Raw genomic sequence first — 19,375 nt, 5'->3', positions numbered from 1 at the left:
TTTTTTTTTTTTTTTTTTTTTGACAGGCAGAGTGGACAGTGAGAGAGAGAGACAGAGAGAAAGGTCTTCCTTTGCCGTTGGTTCACCCTCCAATGGCCGCCGCGGCGGGCGCACCGCGCTGATCCGATGGCAGGAGCCAGGAGCCAGGGGCTTTTCCTGGTCTCCCATGGGGTGCAGGGCCCAAGCACTTGGGCCATCCTCCACTGCACTCCCTGGCCACAGCAGAGAGCTGGCCTGGGAGAGGGGCAACCGGGACAGAATCTGGCGCCCCGACTGGGACTAGAACCCGGTGTGCCGGCGCCGCTAGGCGGAGGATTAGCCTAGTGAGCTGCGGCACCAGCTAAGGCCAGCACTTCTTACGTGGGTGGGATTAGAGTCCCCAGGTTATTTTTAAATCCATCTTTGCTCTCTTTTTTAGGGGAAAAAAAAGACAGTTGAGGCCCAGGAACAAGTTGCTGACCCAGGGACCTGGGGATGAATAGTGAGTTGGAAGCACAGCACACATGCCCGAGCACCCAGTAAGCTACTGATTTTGCCAAGAGTATTTTACAGTAGATAAACTGGATTACAGTTTCCCCCCACTTCGGTGTCAGCTAAATGAGCCACCTTCGTTCCCTTTACCAAATATGTGTCCCCACGTGCCATGCACTACATGTGTACAAAGGTGCCTGGAAGCCAGCTCTGCCCTTGGAGAGCTCGGGAAAACGGGGGAGACAGTTACAGTGTGAGCAGTGCTCTTACAGAGGTTTGGATGGAAGACGTGCTGTGGGCTCCCTGAGGTGATAACCGCTGAAGCCTGGAGACACCAGCAAAGCCTTCTGAGGGAAGTGAGTCCAGTAGAAAAAGTGTTGACACTTTTAAGATTTATTTTTATTTATTTGAAAGGCAGAGTGATAGAGAAGGAGAGACAAAGAAAGAAGAAAATCTTTCATCTACTGGTTCAGTCCCCAGTTGGCCTCAGTGGCCACCAGGAGCTCAGAACACCATCCAGGTCTCCCACATGAATGGCTGGGGCTCAAGCACTTCGGCCATCTTGTTCTGATCCAGCTCCCTGCTAATGTGCCTGAGGTGTGGCCTCATACGCTGAGGACTGGCTCAGTCCCAGCTGTTGCAGTCATTTGGGGAATGAACCAGTGGATGGAAGATGATCTCTCTGCCTCTGCCTCTCTCTGTAACTCTGCCTTTCAAATAAATAAATGAATTTAAAAAAAAAAAGGAAAAATTAAAACGAAGACTGAACTCTACCTGTGTATCGAGAGCTTTAGTCTCAAAACTTGTTCATTTCTAGCAGATGAGGTTTTAAGCATGGGATTCCAACAAAGATTTATTTGTAAAACAGGTATACACTACTATATCTTAATTTACATTATATTACATACGTTAAATGGGAGTCAAATGACAGTTTAGTACTTTCTTTTGGGATCTCTTCCATGTTCTATGTTAAAGAATGTTTGGCCTGAGTGCTTGGGGAGAGTGGTAGGAAAAATGGCTGGACCCGAAGTCTAAGCCTGGGTTGTGAAGGGCTCCCAATGCTAGGTGTAGACATTTAGACTTCAGCCTGGAAGAAAGAGAACCACTGAAAGTTGTTTGTTGTTTTTTTTTTTTTTAAGATTTATTTATTTACTTATTTATTTGAAAGGTAAAGTTATAGAGAGGCAGAGGCAGAGAGAGGTCCTCGATCTTATTGGTTCACTCCCCAGATGGCCGCAATGGCTGGAGCTGGGCCAGTCCGAAGGCAGGAGCCAGGAGCTTCTTCCAGGTCTCCCACATGGGTGCATGGCCCAAGCACTTGGGCCATCTTGTACTGCCTTCCCAGGCTACAGCAGAGAGCTGGATTGGAAATGGAGTAAACAGGACTCGAACCAGCAGCCATTTGGGATGCTGGCACTGCAGGCAGTGACTTTACCTGCTATGCCATAGCACCAACCCTAACCACTGAAAATTTTAAGAGATGATTTTCTACTTGCAGAGATGCCAAGAAAGACCTTCCTTGGTTGTACTCTTTGTTTTTTTTTTTTTTTTTCCTTGAAACTTTGCTTTTTAACTCAGTGAAGCATCTGTTGCTACCAGCTTGAGGCTGAACACTTTTGGGACCCTGATTTCTTTTTTGATATTTCTGCAGGTGATAACTCCTATCGCCCCCTTCTACAATCCTGAAAAACAATTCCTGAGACCATGATTTTAATTGGACCAACTGCTGCAGGAACAAGCCTCTCTGAGGGGTCACAGTGACCACCAGTGGCAGGGGAACTTTAGGTCTTAGCCCCTGGAGCACTGTTTTCCAGAAGCAGGAGGAGCACCTGACTGTGAAGCAGGAGCCAGGGAGCCAGACTCAGGAGCAGGGCTGCAGTCTCCAGAAGAACCACCCTCCTGTCTGAGATTTTCCGGCTGCACTTCAGGCAGTTAGGTTACCACGAGATGTCTGGGCCACAGGAGGCACTGAGCCTGCTCCGGGAGCTCTGCCACTGGTGGCTGAGGCCAGAGGTACATACCAAGGCACGGATGCTGGAGCTGCTGGTGCTGGAGCAGTTCCTGAGCATCCTGCCCAGGGAGCTGCAGACCTGGGTGCGGCTGCATCGCCCCGGGAGTGGTGAGGAGGCTGTGGCTGTCGTTGAAGATTTCCACAGACACTTCAGTGGACCAGGAGAGGTGAGAAGTTAAGTCTAGAACACTACCTGGAACTATTTTCTGGTGTTTGGATTAGCCTGGAAACAGGCATTCTCCATTCCCCAGATTCTAGGACAGTCTGTCTGTAGGGTTTCTTAACCTGCTTTATGGATGGAGGGGAAATAGTTTTGTGCTCCAGGGCATTAGAAAAAAAAGACAACTCGGCTAAGCTCTGTGAATCATCACTCCGTGAAATACTGTATGTGAGCCTACCGGTAGCCTACAGATCCACAAAGCATTCCAGGTAGGCAGGACATCTGCATGGTAGTTAGAATGGGAGGGAAGGGAGAGGAGGGTCTTGGGGCCTGCTCATAACACGGGTGCTCATTTGGGAAGCTCTCATGACTCCTTGTTGTGGATTCTCTCCCTTCCTGCCTCTTAGGTTCCTTTTGAGAGGTGACATTTTTGGGCCTGTTCCTTTTGCTAGCTCTCCAAGTCCAACTTCTGTCTCCCTAATTTCAATTTCCCTATTTCCTGTGTTTCTATTAAACTTAAAGCCAAGATAACGCAAACTAGACGAAAAGTTGTAAAGAGGTAGCAGTATGATACATTGGAAAATCCAGCTTCTAGAACCACAAGGATAAGTGGCTCTGTGAAGCAGTAGGACATAAGGAGTAGGAGTAGGAGATAGGGAGCAGGGGTGTGTGTGTGTATACTCACATGCCAGATCTTGAGAAGCTCATGAAAAATGTGTATTATCAAAAAAAAACTACCCATAGGTTTCAAAATATTTTTATACCAAAATAAACTTCTTTTAATTTCCCACAATTTTTTTCCTTAATTTTTTATTTATTTATTTGAAAGAAAGATAGAGAGCTCCCATCTGCTAGCTCACCCTCCAGATTTCTGCAAAGGCCAGAGATGGACCAGGCCAAAGCTGGAAGGAACCTGGGAACTTGTTCCAGTTCTCCAGTATGGATGGCAGAGACATAACTACTTGAGCCATCACCTGCTGCCTCCCAGGGTCTGCATTAGCAGGAACTTGGGATCAGGACTCAAACATAGGCACTGCAATATGGGATGTGGGCATCCTTATCACTACATCAAACACCTGCCCCTCTAGGAACTTTCTGGAGTACATACAGTGGTATTAAAACAAAGAGGCTTGGCCGGCGCCACGGCTCACTAGGCTAATCCTCCGCCTTGTGGCGCCAGCACACCCGGTTCTAGTCCCGGTTGGGGCGCCAGATTCTGTCCCAGTTGCCCCTCTTCCAGGCCAGCTCTCTGCTGTGGCCCGGGAGTGCAGTGGAGGATGGCCCAAGTGCTTGGGCCCTGCACCCCATGGGAGACCAGGAGAAGTACCTGGCTCCTGCTATCGGATCAGCGCGGTGCGCCCGCCGCAGCGGCCATTGGAGGGTGAACCAACGGCAAAAGGAAGACCTTTCTCTCTGTCTCTCTCTCACTGTCCACTCTGCCTGTCAAAAAAAAAAAAAAAGAAAGAAAGAGGCTTATGTGATTGTAAGACTGCCGAGGCAAGTCAAATATCCCCAAGACAAGTCGTCAGGGAAGGGCTGGAACTCTGGTACAAGCTGAAGCTGCAGTGCAGAGACCGAATTTTTTCATGAAACTTTGCCCCCTGCTTTTAAGGCCTTTCAGCTGATTGAGGCCCTTTCATCCATCCATCGTACAGGGGTAGGGAATTTCCAGGCCACATAAATCCTGCAAAATCATTTGGTCTGGCTCTGCCAGGAGAACTGCAGGCAGGACTTGAAATTCAGTAAATCAATAGCAAGCTAATTTCTAAGCTGATAATTTTATATGGCCTGTGAATGATGTAAGAAATATCCTAATGGCCCTTAGCAGTAAAAAGGTTTCCCTCCCCTGTATAATTATCTAGGATAATCTCCCTTACTTAAAGTAAACTGATTATGGGCTTGAATCACATCTAGAAAATACTTCTCAGCAACAGCTGGATTAGTGTTTGATTAGTGCCAAGTTAACACATCAAGAGACTATCGTGCTGTGACACATTAGTTCCTCCTAATGAATCTCAAATTGCTTCCTGGCCAGAGAAAGGGATCCCTTTGCATTTTACCAGGAAAACTAGTATATAGAATTTCCCAAATACCCAGCATGTCCTTTTTTAAAAAGATTTGTTTATTTGCAAGAGTTACAGCAGAGGGAGAGAGGAAGACAGAGATCTTCCATCCACTGGTTCACTCCCCAGATGGCCTCATCAGCCGGTACTGGGCCAGGCTGAAGCCAGGAGCCAGGAGCTTCTTCCAGGTAGGTCTCTCTTGTGGGTGCAGGGGGCCATCTGCTGTTGACCATTGGCAGGGTGCTGGATCGGGAGTGGAGCAGTTAGGACACAAACTGGCACCCATAAGTGCAAGCAGCACTTTTACCCACTATGCCACAATGCTGGCCCCAGCATACTCTTTTTTTTTAAAGATTATTTTTATTCATGTGAAAGGCAGAGAAATGGTTTTTCCATCTGTTTTTCATTACCCAAGTGCCCACAACAGCTGGAGACTGGCCAGACCAAAGCCAGGAGCTGGGAGCTCAATCTGGATCTTCCACGAGGGACTTTCCAACTATTTGTGCCTCACTGTGGCCTCCCACAGTCTGTATTAGCAGGAAGCTGGGATCAAGCAGAGCTAGGACTTGAACTCAGGCTTTCCAGTAGGTGATGAGGATGCCCCAAGTGGTGTCTTCAGTGCTGTACCAAATGCTCCATTCCCCACTATATCATTTTACTCACTGCTTTTTTAAAAAATCTTTTCTCATTTTACTTTCTTATTTATTTGTTTAGTATTTGAAAGGCAGAGTTAGAGAGAAGTCCTCCATACTCTGGTTTACTCTCCCAATTAGCCACAACAGCCAGAGCTGGAGCAGGCCAAAGAGTCAATGCCTAGGAGTCAATACACTGACTCCATTTCCTGCTCCTCCACTACTATCAGTGTTCTTCTGAAATCAAAACATGAGGGCAGGACTGTTTTTCCTTGTAGGAGTTCTGAAAATGTTGATTGAAAGCCTGTGTGAAAAAATAAAACAAAAGAATTATTTTTAAAAAAGGCTGTGTGAATAAGCAAGCTTTTCCATGACAGTTTTTCAGGAAGAATTTAAGGAGGATCAGGGCAAATCAGATTCATTCTGCTCAGCAGGAGGAAGCCACTTTACTGCAGTTGAAGGGCATGGACAGGGGTGCACTTGGGGTTAGGTTGGGGGTATAGAGTAATCCTTGCTGGTTGCAGAATTGAACGATTTACAACATGGCTTTTTTTTTTTTTTTATCCTGTGTCTTAGCTCCGTCCAGGCTTACAGATCAGGCAGCACAGTAATCATTATATCCATTTGGCAAGTGAGGTGAACACGGGGAGGTTAATTAACTCACCAGCGAGGACAGGTCTAGTAAGTACTGTTTCGTCCACAAGGTTTAGCCTAAAATATATGTCCTTGCGGATTACCACTAAATGTGAAAGCTGGGGTTTTCCACCTTACTAGGTTCTAAGCCACTTGATTTTCTCAAGTGCAGGACTGGGGAACCCTTCTTCTGCCAAGGGCAGAAGATTTTTATAACATTGGATTTTTATAACATTACTTGTGGGCCATACAAAATTATTATCTTAAAAATTAGCCTGCTGTAGATTCACTGAATTTCTAGTCCCACCAACAGTTACTTTGGCATGGTCAGACCAAGTGATTTTGTGGACCTTAAATGGCCCATGGGCCAGATGGTCACCACCTATGCCCTAGTGCCATATGACGAATGCCATTCTAGAATGAGAATTGAAATGAGGTTTTCATGCCTAAAAGGAAAGGAAACCTGAGTCTGAGTCCTAGATAATGAACAAGAACAGTACCGGGATGGAACTGGCAGTGAATTACAAGTTTGTTACCACAGTGCAGTTTAGTTCTGCCTTCTGCTAATTAATATGCACAGCTGCTGTGTTGAAGAGCTGTGACTCATTTATTAAGAACTGCCTAGTGGAGAAGCTGGGGACCTCACACCCTGGGGAGCTTCTGGTTCTACCACTACTAGTGATAAATATATTAACAGAGAGAGTCCCCTAAAATCTCAGTATATGTAACCCAAAAATGGCAAGTCCAGCACAGTTTATGGAAGAAGGTATATTTTACCTGTATTTGTGCTCTGAACATGCCACAGTGTGAGCTTGTAAATATGCTCTAAGCTTTGATTTTCTGCTCCAACTGCTGGTGAAAAAATATAACCATGAGATTGTTAAGGGCTAGTTAGGTAACAGGAAGCAAGGGTTAGAAACTAAATGTCTATGCTCTGAGGTTTTCTTTTCTTTTCTTTTTTTTTTTAAAGATTTATTTATTTTGCTTGAAAGTCAGAGTTAAACAGAGAGAAGGGGGAGGGTATTCCATCTGCTGGTTCGCTCCCCAATTGGCCGCAACAGCCAGAGCTGTGCCAATTCAAAGCCAGGAGCCAGGAGCCTCTTTTGGGTCTCCCACATGGGTTCAGGGACCCAAAGGCCTGGGCCATCCTCCACTGCTTTCCCAGGCCATAGCAGAGAGCTGGATAGGAAGTGGATCAGCCAGGTCTCAAACTGGGGCCCATATGGGATGCTGGCACTGCAGGCAGAGGCTTTACCCGCTATGCCACGGTGCCAGCCCTGAGGTTTTCTTAAGGTTTCTAAAGTATAGTGTTGCCTGATCCTAATTGATTTTTATATAAATTATTGAGGAGATATAGTACATAATTGAAAACTGAGTTTGCATATAACCCTAAAGACCTTTAGAAAATGTCAAAAGTCAGCAAATATTAATGGAACACTAACATGGGGGTAAGCATTAAGAGCTAGTAGCCAAAACTGATAAGTTCTTTCCGTCAAAAAACTTAGGTTGTAGTGGAGGAAAAATAGACAATAAGGACATAAATAATATAATTTAAAAATTTGGCCGGCACTGCAGCTCAATAGGCTAATCCTCCGCCTGCAGCGCCAGCACACTGGGTTCTAGTCCCAGTCGGGGTGCCAGATTCTGTCCCGGTTGCCCCTCTTCCAGGCCAGCTCTCTGCTGTGGCCAGGGAGTGCAGTGGAGGATGGCCCAAGTGCTTGGGCCCTGCACCCCATGGGAGACCAGGAGAAGCACCTGGCTTCTGCCTTTGGATCAGCGCAGTGCACCGGCCGCAGCGGCCATTGGAGGGTGAACCAACGGCAAAGGAAGACCTTTCTCTCTGTCTCTCTCTTTCACTGTCCACTCTGCCTGTCAAAAAAAATTAATATATGCCATATAGAAAATATAACCAGGTAATTTGAGAGAGACTATCCCTGTTTTGTCAGTGTAGTAAAGCTTTTCTGAAAAGGAGACAGCTTCCTGTGAAATTGGAAAAACTCTCTTAAGGTTTGTGAGCTTTCTGTTCCAAAGTATTGTGTCAGCCCTCAGCTTTACTACATTATTTGTGCACATACAGGTATATACACCTGTCACTCTTTAATTCCTTTTACTTCTGCATGTTGTAGGCTAAGGCCCTAGAGAATGTACTGAATTGCTCTTCTGGCTCCCTCTCATAGATGATTCTTCATAAGCAAATTTGCATCTGAAGATCTGACACAGTAGAAATGGTTATAGAATCTGGTCCTCAGGTTCCTACCAAGCAGGTCAACAGAGGAATGGCAAGTAGGATTACAAGCTTTAGATTCTGCCTCGACAATTTTTCTTCTTAGGAAGCTGTACTGTTTTTCTCCTGTAGGCAGCTGCTAGGGCTGGAAGGACACCCTGACTCTTCTTTTCCATGGTTTGCTTTCTGGAGGAGGCTTCTTAGAGATTTGGGCTCAGCATCTTCAAGGATGCTATTTGGACCCAATTGTATTTCGATCTCTAGGTTTCAGCACCAATACAGGACCAGGAAGTGGAAGTGGAGGAGATGACAGCTCTTGGTACAGCAGAGGAATCTCATATCTCACCCTGCAGTGGGGGCTTATCCTCTGGAGCCCACCTGCAGCCTCATGACCCAGGGGCACACCACCACCCAACCACAATAGGCACTTGGTACTCATCTCCCGAACCGTGGCCTCAAATCATGCTTCCCTTATCTACTCAGGAGTCTCCTTCATCTGTCCATCTCCCACCTATTGGAATCCCTCTTGCCCTGCCATCTGTTTGTCTTCCCTAGTGATTTTTATCTGTTCCTTCTTCAGTCATGTAGTTAGCAACTTTCTGTCAAGTCCATGTCATGGGAAATACATTGCTGGGGACCGAAGAAATACAGTATACTCTCACTGCTTTCAAAGAGCTTGTTATCTTGTGGTAGGGAATTATTCATACATGTAAGAGGCCATCTCACAGGATACATATGAGTGACATCTGTCCTCAGGGATATGACCCCATCACATGTGAGCAATGTGGGTGTTGTAAAAGATGATCACTGGGTAAAAAGCAAGATCTTTGTGTGCTGCAGCAGGAAGGAGGTGCTTCATGGAGGAAGTAGCTGTGGGTGTTCAATGAAAAATGACGGAGGATTCTGAAGGAGCTAGAAAAGTGAAAAGTGTGCCATTTGCAGAGGATATAAGCAAAAACTTCATATTGGGGTTTTCTTGGGCCCCTCCTAAGGTAGGCTCTGGAAGGGTTCTATTTGTGCAGGGCCTTTGAGGTTGAAGCCAGGAAGACGTTGGTGATCGGAGAGTGATATGTTAGTATGTAAGGAAGTTCACTCTGGTGAGCATTATGGATAGAAGAGGCTGTGGTAGTAGAAAGATGAGAGGTAGTTACTGGCTGAATGGAAAAGCGTAGATGTGAAAAACACTATGATGGAAGGGTCCATAGGACTTGGGTTCCCAACAAACGGAAGTGGGGTGGGTATTTGGCTTACCAGATAAAATGCCTCTTTCCAGCAACACAGTCCTTGGATTTGATCCCCAGCTCTGACTCCTGACTCCAGCTTCCCACTAACGCAGACTCTTGGAGACCCCAGTGATGGCTTAAGTAATTGGTCTACATGTAAGACCTGAATTAAGTATCTGGTCCCTCCCAGCTTCAGCCTGGCCTAGCCCCAGCCCTTCTTTTCTCTCTCTCTCTCAAATAAATAAATAAATAAAAGGAGAGGAGGAAGAGTGAAGAGTTTGGGTGTATGATAAAGTCATTTGACAGAACTTTGCAAATCAGTAAAGGAACAGAAAAAAATGAAATGTCTCATAGGCAACCAAAAGTGTGTGATAGGTGTGTCGTGTGGAGGGGAGAAGTGAGAACTATGAGAGAAGTGAGAAAGTCAGTGAGATCATTGACAGAAGGAAGCACCAGGGACTGGACTTCTAAGAGTGTCCATAGTGAGGACAGGAGCAGGAAGAAAGATGAGCTGTGAGGTGGAAAACAGGCTTGTGGTAGTTGCTGGGGAGGCCATGGGGAGAGAATGTGGTCAGAAGTGCAGTTTGCTTCAGAGAGGCTGAAGAGAATGAGCGCTGGGAGGAAGACTTTCTACTGAGCCCTCCAGGGAAAATTCACAGCACTCTTGGGATTATACCTTCTGGAAGAAGGAGAAGAGTCAGTGTGTGTGGAGCTCCCTGGGGTCTGTTGACTAAACTCAGTGGGAATATAGATCTTACCGCGGTGAGGGTGGGGCTTCTCCTGATCACAGCCTTCTTCCCTCTCTCAGTTCAGCTTGCTTCCCCAAGCAGGGAACTCAGGAGACCAAGCAGTGGCCACTGTGCTTTAGATGGTCAGGCCCCAGGCCTGCGTGGCTCTGTTTTCCCAAGTTCCTATGTTGTAGTCCAAGAATGGCTAGAGCTCACCCCCAGGGCCCTTCCCCTCTGAGACAGCACCTGTGGGTCTCCTGACTGCTTTCCCTGGAGCTGGGTTCCTACTTGTAGTTAGTGGACTCTGCTGCCCTGGACTTGTCCTATGGGATGGATCATCCTAGCTCCCTTTCCCCACCGTTTGGCCCACCAAGAGTTTGAACGCTCTGTATCTCTGATGCCTCTGCTCTTACACTGGGGATGTTCCCACGCAATAGAAGCTTGTCATCCCAGGAGACTGCAGTGTCTGAGGACCTGTCTGTGGACTCCAGTCAGGAGAACTGGAGAGGTCCAGCCCTCAGTCAGAGGGCCCCGCACCAGAACATGAAGCCAGAAAATCGCCATGACACGGCCTTGCTGTGTAATGGCTCTCTTTCCCAGTTGCCTGGAGTCTGCACTGTGTGCATTTTCTTTGCTGTATTCGTATTCGAACTTTTTATTATGAAGATTTCCAAATGTGGGTGAAGTAGCAGAGTGAATTCTGCATCCATTACTCAGTTTAGCATTCTCTTTACTTCATGATTGACAGGGTGTTTTTTTAAGTTCTGAGGAATAGGGAATCACTCAAGTTAGGATGAGTAAGGAGCTAGCTATGTGTTGTTGACTTAAAGGAATAGGAACCCAGAACAAACTAATGAACTAATGGACAGAGGTCTTCATGGAGATTAGGCCTTGACCTAAGGCAGCCTAAGAGCCTCACAGAAAAACCAAATGTTCCAGTGTGAATGAAGTACAACTGTTTACAAGTTTTCTGTCTCCTCTCACTGCTACCCATTTCTTCACTGAATCTTTTGTTAAATTACCATAGCTCTTCCTACTTATTTAGATTTTCTGATCCTTCATATTTGCTTGCTATGGGTCTTAATACCTTGAATTGGCTGCATGCATCATTTTAGGTTATACTCTGCCTCATAACTGACTTAATTTTAATTTTGCCTTACTTCCTATTCCAAACTTTATTAGAAAAGGCTTCTGGTTGATACAGCGATTGTATATCACCTGTTTAGGCAGTCTGTTGGCCCAGGCCACAGCAAAAATTAATGACTGCACTGTAGTTGAACTACACTTCCATCTATTTTCTGACTTTAAAGATTTATTTATTTATTTGAAAGTCAGAGTCCACGGAGAAAGAGATCCATCTGCTGGTTCACTGCCGGAATGGCCAAGGCTGGGCCAGGCCAAAGCCAGGAGTCAGGAGCTTCTTAACAATTCTCATACGTGCGTGCAGGGGCCGAAGAACTCGGCCCATCCTTCACTGCTTTCCTAGGCACATTAACAGGGAACTGGATTGGAAGTGGAACAGCCGGGACTGAACTGTCACCCATATGGGATGCAGGCGGCAGATCTACCTGATAAGCCACAATGCCAGCCCCCATCTTTAACATTCTATATACTAAGTGGCCGGTTGACTATAGCCCTGGTTAAGATATGATTGAAAGGAAACAGCATGTTAGGAACCAATCCTGACCACAATATTTCTCCCTTCTCCCATATTTTGTATTCAAAACCAGAATTTAAGGTGAATGTTAAGTTATCTTTCTAGAGAACCAAGATCCCATATGTCGCTCCCCCATTCACAGAGGAACGACACTAAACCCTGCGCTGTTCTTTTTGTCTGCTCGGCCCTTCCCAGGTTTGCTGCTGGTCCTTCCCGGGTTGGCTGCCATCCCTCCACCTCCGTGGAGGGGCGGGCCCCCCTGCCACTTTCCCCACTTCTGCAGGGGAGCGGCACACTGCCAGCCGGCTCTCTCGGGGGCTGCTCAGATGTTCCTCAGGTGTTCCTCTTAGATGTTCCTGGTGCATGTTGTCTCTCTCCTCCTTTATAGTCCTCTTCCACCAATCCCAACTCTGCTACCCACACGCTGAGTACGCTGCTCTCCTGCAATCAGGAGCAGGATCAGCTCCTGCAGGTTACTGGTCGAACTGGAGGCAGCTGTGTAAAAGTTGTTTACTCCTCTCCCAGCGCCATATTGTGGGAGAGCAGATGCATAGAATAAGTCTTAATTCCAGTAACTTAGTCTAGTCCGAGTTGCTCCCCACACCATAAAGATATTTTAATTCATATTTCAAATTATTGCTGCCTTTCTTGTTATATGATAATAAATCCTTTTCTTGTCAGTCCAGTGCTCTGGGGACCAGTGGTATTCCCACTTTTGGACCTCCTCTTCTGCCCCCTTTAACATGGGTCCCCAGCATTTCTGATCCTATAGCATCTCTAAATTTCGTCACTGTCGTGTCATATAAGATCTCTTCTTTTTGTGCACTTTCCTATCCATATTCTCTTTACATAGACTTCCCATCAACTCACTCCCATCTTTATTCCTCTCACTTTTTCATATTTGGCTTAAGATATTTGCCACTCTTGTATCTTGCAACATGTTGTCTGTAAAGCAGGAAACCACACAGCATCATGGTTGGAAAGGAACTTAGAGATCCTTAGTTTACTAAGGAGACTTGGCATTACAGTGACTTCTTTAAGATCATCACATGCTTTTTTTTTTTTTTTTTTTTTGACAGGCAGAGTGGACAGTGTGAGAGAGAGAAACAGAAAGGTCTTCCTTTTCCGTTGGTTCACCCCCCATTGGCCACTGCGGCCGGTGCACTGCGGCTGGCGCACTGAGCTGATCTGAAGCCAGGAGCCAGGTGCTTCTCCTGATCTCCCATGCAGGCGCAGGGCCCAAGGACTTGGGCCATCCTCCACTGCACTCCCAGGCCACAGCAGAGAGCTGGACTGGAAGAGGAGCAACTGGAACAGAATCCGGTGCCCCGACCAGGACTAGAACACAGGGTACCGGCGCCGCAGGTGGAGGTTTAGCCTAGTGAGCCACGGCGCCAGCCATGTCATGCTTTTCAGTCCTGGAGACTACTTTCCAGTTACCATTTTCACTTTTTAAGAAAGAGTTATTTCAAAGGCAGAGTTAGAAAACGTCAGATATCTTCCATCCGCTGGTTCACTCCCCCAAATGGCTACAATGGCCAAAGCTGGGCAAATCCAAAGCTGGGAGCCAGAGGCTTCTTCTGGGTTTCCCATGTGGGTATAGGGCCCAAAGTACTTGGGCTGTCCTCTACTGCTTTACCAGGTGCATTAGCACAGAGCTGGATTGGAAATGGAGCACCCTGGACTTGAACCAGCACCCATATGGGATGCTGGTGCCACAGGTAGCAGTTTTACCCACTAGGCCACAGTGCCATCCCCATCATTGTCACTTGACTGTGCTGGCTTAACCTTTGTCTCACTGTCATTTTTTCACCTTCCACTGTCTTCCTGACCGTCTTTCTTGTCATCCTGCTGGCCATCTTCTCTCCCCTTATTTTTCTGTACCTTAATTAAAAATTGAGACACTTCTATTTCCTGTCTTGTTCTCTGTACTATGTCATTCCTTAACCTTCGGGAAGCTTTTGTGACTTTTCTTCAGGTCCATGGGATCTTCATGATTCTTTCTGATCCCTCAACAGCACAAGAAATGAGTAAAAGTTGTTTTCTTCTTTCTTTTGGCAGCAGGTAGGAACGTGGAAGAGAGTTCAGAACTGACTCCAGAGCAGGACCTATCTAAAGGATTGGAGTCATCTGATAGGATGTCAGGGGGACTGTTTGGGGTAGTTCCTGGGGGACCAGAACCTGGAGCTGTCTGTGGAGATACTTTAGAGAAGCTAGAAGGGCAGCCTTCAAGTGAAGAAGGGAGCAGACTGCAAAGTGACTTCTTCAAAATAAGACACAAAGATAAGGAAAAATCCACAAAAGATACATGTGAGGATTATAAGGAAGCAGAGGAACGGGGAATCTGTCCTCCAGTTTGGTTGAACATCAAGGAGGCCTGAAGGGACAGAAGTTCTACCAGTGTAATGAATGTGGCAAATTCTTTAGTTGGCGTTCCCACCTCATTGGCCACCAGAGAATCCACTCGGGAGAGAAACCCTATGCGTGTAGTGAGTGTGGGAAGACCTTCAGGCAGAGCTCTCAGCTCATTGTTCACCTCAGAACCCACACAGGGGAAAAACCCTATGAATGCCGGGAGTGCGGGAAGACCTATCGGCACAGCTCCCATCTCATTCAGCACCAGAGACTCCACAATGGGGAGAAACCTTATAAATGTAGTGAATGTGCAAAAGCCTTTAATCAGAGTTCCAAACTCTTGGATCATCAGAGGACCCATACCGGAGAGAAACCTTATGAATGCAAGGAGTGTGGAGCAGCTTTTGGTCGTGGTAAAAATCTTGTGCGACACCAAGTCCTTCACACTGGTAAGAAACCTTACAAGTGTAATGAGTGTGGGAAGGCTTTTTGTTCCAGCAGAAATCTTACTGACCATCAAAGAATCCACACCGGGGAGAAGCCTTATCAGTGTAATGAGTGTGGCAAGGCCTTCAGTCGGAGCAAATGTCTCATTCGTCACCAGAGCCTCCATGCTGGGGATCGACCATACACATGTAGTGAATGTGGCAAAGCCTTCAGTCAGATCTCTCAGCCTGTTGTCCATGAGTGAATGCATACTGGAGAAAAACCTTTTGAGGCTGGCGCCGCAGCTCACTAGGCTAATCCTCCTCCTTGCGGCACCTGCACACCAGGTTCTAGTCCCGGTCAGGGCGCCGGATTCTGTCCTGGTTGCCCCTCTTCCAGGCCAGCTCTCTGCTGTGGCCAGGGAGTGCAGTGGAGGATGGCCCAAGTACTTGGGCCCTGCACCCCATGGGAGACCAGGATAAATACCTGGCTCCTGCCATCGGATCAGCGCGATGCGCCAGCCACAGCGCGCCAGCCGTGGCGGCTATTGGAGGGTGAACCAACGGCAAAAGGAAGACCTTTCTCTCTCTCTCTCTCTCTCTCTCTCTCACTGTCCACTCTGCCTGTCAAAAAATAAAAAAAAAATACCTTTTGAATGTGGCAAGTGTGGGAAGGCATTCAATCTGAGTAAATGCCTTATTCGGCACCAGAGACTTCACTCAGGTGAAAAGCCCTATAAATGCAGGGAGTGTGGAAAATCCTTCAATTAGAACTCTCACCTCATCATACACCAGAGAATTCACACTGGTGAGAAGCCCTATGAATGTAAGGAGTGTGGGAAGGTCTTCAGTTATAGCTCCAGCCTTATTGTACATCAGAGAACTCATACCGGGGAAAAGCCTTATAAGTGCAATGATTGTGGGAAAGCATTTAGTGACAACTCACAGTTTATTGTACACCAGAGAGTTCACACTGGAGAGAAACCCTATGAATGTATTGAGTGTGGGAAAGCCTTCAGTCAGCGTTCCACCTTTAATTATCACCAGCGAACTCACACTGGAGAGAAACTCTCAGGTCTGGCTCAGTCTCTTCTTAAGGTCTGGTTCTCTGCCAAGTACAAGGAACTTTATGATGTTTTTCTAGGAAGAAGGATGCTCACTGCCGTCTTCTCCTGGAAGTACTAATCAAAGCTTGGCCTTCCCTAGCTGCTTTCCACTGGGTCACTCACTTGGGAGCTGGGAGTATCATGGTGCAATCTTTCACTAGTATTGGGAAAGTAGGGACTACATGTTTCACTTGAAGATTTCCCTTTTCCTATATTTTAAAATGTTAACTATTTTTATATATCTCATTTAAAAATTTTCTTACTCATTTGAGAAAGAGCTCCTGTCTGCTCTTTTGCTTCCCATGTACCTGTAATAGCTGGCGTGGTTGGTGAAACAGTGTCCCATATGGGGACGCAGAGATCCAACTTCTTGAGCCATCTTTGCTACCTCCAGGGGTCAGTACTGCTAGGAAACTGGAAACGGGAACCAGAACTGGGACTGGAACCTAGGCACTCTCTTGTGGACTTGGATGTCCTAACCCATATTTTAATTTCCAGGCCTAACACCCACCTTCTGTCTCTTTCCAACTATGCATCCTGTAATCAGACTGTGCGCTTACCAGATACAGAGATATCTTCTCTATTCCATGGGATTACCTTCATTTCACTATTTACATAAAAGTATTCTGTAAGACCCTAATTCTTTCCTGCCTGTTTAATATGGTCCTCCACATCTACTTTTTTCAACCTATAACTCGTAGCTTCTCATCACTGTGTTCTCTCCCTGAAAACCTTTACTTCTGTTTCGTAATACATGTTCCTTCAGTTCCTTCAAGATCTATCTTATCACTTAGACTTTCTTCTTCAAATGTTTTTTTTTTTTTTTTTTGACAGGTAGAGTTAGAGAGAGAGACAGAGAAAGGTCTTCCTTCCGTTGGTTCACTCTCCAAATGGCCACTTCGGCTGGCACTGTGCCCATCCAAAGCCAGGAGCCAGGTGCTTCTTCCTGGTCTCCCATGCGGGTGTAGGGGCCCAGGCACTTGGGCCATCCTCCACTGCCCTCCTGGGCCACAGCAGAGAGCTGGACTGGAAGAGGAGCAACCGGGACTAGAACCCAATGTCCATGTGGGATGCTGGCATTGCAGGAGGAGGATTAATTAACGAAGTGAGCCACAGGGCTGGCCCCTTCAAATGTTTCTTTATTCCCCTTAAGCTTCCATTAATTTGACCTGAATGGTTTAAATTATCTGGTGCTACAATGTTGCAACTATTATTGAATTGCCTTGTACACTGTTCTTAACATAATGTATATACTTTCATTGACTTCTTGATGTTGTGTATGTATCTCAGCATACAGGTAACAGTTTATATATACTAAATAATTTTTGAACCTCAACCCTTAAATGGAATCATTCTTAAAGTATGCACAATCTCCTCCCCCAATCAGAACATAAGCTTCTAAAGATGGCAGTGCATCTTATCATAAGACATCACATACAAATACGCCATTGTGTTCTACGTGTACTCCTGAAGTCTTTCTACAAGTACTGTCTTTAAAAAGCTAGTGTGTGTGTGTGTGTGTGTGTGTACATGTATATGTACATCTCTCAGCTGGGGTGGGCAATTGTCCCAATGATAGAAGGGGCCTACAAAAAGTATGAAAAATGTGTATTTTGAAAAAACTCTGCATAGATTACCAATTTTCATTGCACCAAAATAAACTCAGATTAGTTACACAGCATGTGTGAGCAGGATCTAGTTTGAAGCACTAAGCCATATAAGATGTTAGTTCAAGAAGAAACTATCAAAGCAACATGAATCCTGCTAAAATGGAACAAGAACATCCAATTTATGGTGAAGCTTGGGTGGAAGAATGCTTTATGACAAGTTTGTGGTGGCAGTGCCTCAGAGAAATCAGACATTTACAAATGGGTAATTTGAAGAATGGAGATGATGTTTAAGAAGAAGCCCAACATGGCAGACCACCCAGATCAGTCTGCAAGGCAAAAAACTTGAGCATGTCTTAACTGACCAGGACTGATGACTAGTAGCAGAAACAAAAGGCAGATACTGGTGCAGCTTACACAGTTCTGACAGAAATTGAAGTGGAGCAGACCTTCTGCTGGATGGGTGCTAAAACTATTGCATTCAGATCAGCTGCAGACAAAATTAAAACTTTCAATGGAAAACAAATGGGATCAAGATCCTGAAGAGTTTCTTCTAAAAAATGTAGCAGGAGATGAAACATGGCCTTACCAGTAGGATCCTGAAGACAAAGCATAATCAAAGGTTCCCAAGACGTGGAAGACATCCAGTGATAGCAAAAGTGCACTGGTTAAGAGCAGAGGTCATGGCAGCACCATTGGGGACATTCAAGGCATTCTTTCTATTGACTTCTGGAGGGCCAAAGAACATCATCTGCTCACTAGAGCGTTTTGATAAAGTTAGCCAAAGCTTTATGAAACCGTGATGGAACTCCCTCCTGCTCACTCCCCTTACCAAACAAGGGCAGTTTCCTGAGAGTTTCTATGGGAAATCATTAGACATCCATCTTACTGTCCTGACTTGGCTCCTTTGGCTTGTTTTTATTTCCTAATCTGGAAAAAAAATCCGAGTTCTTTAGTTATCACTTAGAAAAGCGTCGTGAACTGGATGGAGCTTATGTTGAGAAGTAAGGTTTATAGTCTTTAAACTCCATTTTTCACTAGCTTGTTGACATCCCCTCGTATATGGAAGAAAAGTTTCCTTAACCATGTAGAAAATAAGGAAGACAGGAACATGCCTGCATAATTGTTTATTTTAAACAGGTTCATCCACAGATCCTGAGAGCCTTCCAGCCCAAGCCCAACAAGAAGCGAGCTTGGAGCAGCCTGGCCTCACTGTAGGCCCCCAGCACCGCGCCATGCTTCATGCTGGCGGGAAACAGGTGGGTAAGAGTTCCATCTCCCTGCAGCCTGTGTGAGCCGCTTTGAGGCAGTCGCGGCCGTCTGCCTTCCATTCCCAGATCTTAGGAGGTGGCAGGGTAGGGGTCAAGGGCAGGCGCTGACTCCTAAAGTGAATTTTCCACCTCTACACCAGCACAGGCAACTGGGAGGTGCACGGACAAATGTCTCCAGTGCTTTGGAAAAGCGCTTCCATGGCGCGGACTGTGAGAAGCCGGCACCTGTTCTCCATTGAGGGACCGCAAGTCCATTTTCCGGTATCTGTGGTGGGAGGGAGGCGAGCGCCCTGCCCTCTCTGTCCGAAGCCCTCAGCAGCGCGCCTCAGCCTTTCCTTCCAAGGCCTGAAGGGCTGCCCTCTTCTCCGTCCGGCAACTTCGCCCCGACTGCTCGGCCCCTCGCCCCTCGCCCCTCGCCCGCAGCGCCGAGCCCCGGGACCTTGAGCGTCACGTCGCACCGCTCGTCAGGAAGCCGCAGGTGCGACCGGCAGGTGCGCGGACACCGGACACCGAGAGGTGCCCCCGGGGTCCTCCGGCTTCTCGGCGACCGCCACCTCCCCGCCCTGACCGTGGCGCTGCGACGTACGGCAAGGAGCTAGGAGCGAGCGGGCTGGCGCGGCCATCGTAGCTGCAAACTAGCGAAAGCCCCGCTTCCTGGCTTACCTGCCGCCTTCATTCCGGGTAGACTGGTTTCCTGTGTGCTGCTGCTGTCTGCAGTCCTTGCGCAGCCCTGAGCGGCGTCCTCGGCGCCCAGGCTCACCGCCACGCCCCCCCCCCCCCAGCTCCCGGACGTGGCTCGTTGCTGTGGC

The 19,375-nt window shown here is 46.9% G+C and overlaps 1 long non-coding RNA gene and 1 pseudogene across 1 annotated transcript; one reads left to right on the top strand and one right to left on the bottom strand.

Moving 5' to 3' along the window:
- Window positions 1-4,743: 4,743 nt before the first annotated feature.
- On the bottom strand, window positions 4,744-19,341 carry LOC138844136 (uncharacterized). Its single transcript, XR_011379644.2, has 2 exons — window positions 19,230-19,341; window positions 4,744-5,641 (listed from the first exon to the last, which is right to left on the bottom strand). It is a non-coding gene; the product is annotated as an uncharacterized LOC138844136 (long non-coding RNA).
- LOC100342447 (uncharacterized) lies at window positions 10,036-17,209 on the top strand (annotated as a pseudogene).
- Window positions 19,342-19,375: the final 34 nt, after the last annotated feature.

This window comes from Oryctolagus cuniculus, chromosome 10 (genome assembly GCF_051225735.1).
Source record: "Oryctolagus cuniculus isolate XC-2025 breed Fujian yellow rabbit chromosome 10, ASM5122573v1, whole genome shotgun sequence".
Classification (NCBI taxonomy): Eukaryota; Metazoa; Chordata; class Mammalia; order Lagomorpha; family Leporidae; genus Oryctolagus; species Oryctolagus cuniculus.
Note: the sequence above shows the minus strand (reverse complement) of the source record. Positions and strands in the feature narration are given on the sequence as shown.